The sequence below is a fragment of the Rhincodon typus genome, chromosome 47 (assembly GCF_021869965.1).
Source record: "Rhincodon typus isolate 14 chromosome 47, sRhiTyp1.1, whole genome shotgun sequence".
NCBI classification, from domain to species: Eukaryota; Metazoa; Chordata; class Chondrichthyes; order Orectolobiformes; family Rhincodontidae; genus Rhincodon; species Rhincodon typus.
In genome coordinates, this window is record NC_063378.1 from 5232578 (window position 1) to 5234004 (window position 1427).

Genomic DNA, 1427 nt, shown 5'->3' on the forward strand with positions numbered 1-1427 from the left:
CCCCTCCGACCCGGCCCTAAATCCCCTCCGACCCGGCCCTAAATCCCTCCGACCCGGCCCTAAACCCACTCCGACCCGGCCCTAAATCCCCTCTGACCCAGCCCTAAACCCGCTCCGACCAAGGCCTAAACCCGCTCCGACCCGGCCCTGAACACGCTCCGACCCGGCCCTGAACTCGCTCCGACCTGGCCCTGAACCCGCTCCCCCTTATTTTGAGGCTCTGCCCCCTTGTTCTAGTTTCACACCCCCAGTGGAAACAACCCCCCTGCTTCTATTCCCTTTACAATTGTACATGTTTCTAGAAGATCCCCCCTTCATTCCCCCAAACTCCAATGTGTTTGTGCAGTTTATGCCTCTGAGAGGCACCTTGGGATGTGTTTGTGAACTAAAGGCACTACATAAAAGATGAGTTGCTGTTACACACACAGAACACCTCTCAGTAACAGGCGAACAGGGGTTGCAGACATGGGGAGAGAGGGCAGGAAGGTGAAAGATTTCTCAAGAGCGAACAGAAGCTTAGAATCACACCAAACAGAAGGAACTTGAGATCACAGAGATATTCCTTCACAAGATGACAAATCCGATATTAATAACTTCCAGAAGACCAAATAGATGAGACATCTCAAAGTCCCTGGGTCAGACTCCATTTGGCTGTGATCTGCACTCCTGGAACATCACCATATTCAGAACACAGCACTGTGTAACCACTCGGAAAGACTTCTCCACTGAACAAATCCATCATCTCAAACTCAACCAGCCAGGTGTATCAGCACACATAACAACCGGCCACTGTATTGTACACCTCTCCTACTAATCAGCTTCTCACGTTCCATCCTCCTTTCCAATCAACCACCTTCAGCGCAAATCCCTCACTCCACACAGCCTCACCCTCCGCCACCCCCACTCCCCCTACCCCTCGCTCCCCACCCACCTCCCCATACCCCCCACTCCCCACCTAACACTCCATATCCTTCACTGCCCATATCCCTCACTCCCCACCTACCTCCCCATACCCCTCACTCCCCACCTAACACTCTATATCCCTCCCACCCCATAGCCCTCACTCCCCACCTACCTCCCCATATCCCTCTCTCCCACCTACCTCCCCATATCCCTCTCTCCCACCTAACACTCCATATCCCTCACTCCCCACCTAAAGCCCCATATCCCTCAGTCCCCACCTACCTCCCCATATCACTCACTCCCCACCTAACACCCCATGTCCCCCCCCCCCCATATCCCCCCCTCCACACAGACCCACCTTTTGCCACATCATATCTCTCAACTCACTGTTCATCAACCTTCTCCCCATACCCCTCACTCCCCACCTAACTCCCCGTGTCCCTCACTTCCCACCTAACTCCCTGTACCCCTCACTCGCCACCTCCTGCCCCATATCCCTCACTCCTCAGCTAACTCCCCAGGTC

At 54.7% G+C, this 1427-nt stretch overlaps 1 protein-coding gene across 1 annotated transcript in view; it reads right to left on the reverse strand.

Moving 5' to 3' along the window:
• Positions 1 to 1427, reverse strand: part of LOC109926105 (rho guanine nucleotide exchange factor 11-like) — a 36264-nt gene that overhangs the window by 31307 nt on the left and 3530 nt on the right. The gene's annotated exons all lie outside the window — the stretch shown is intronic.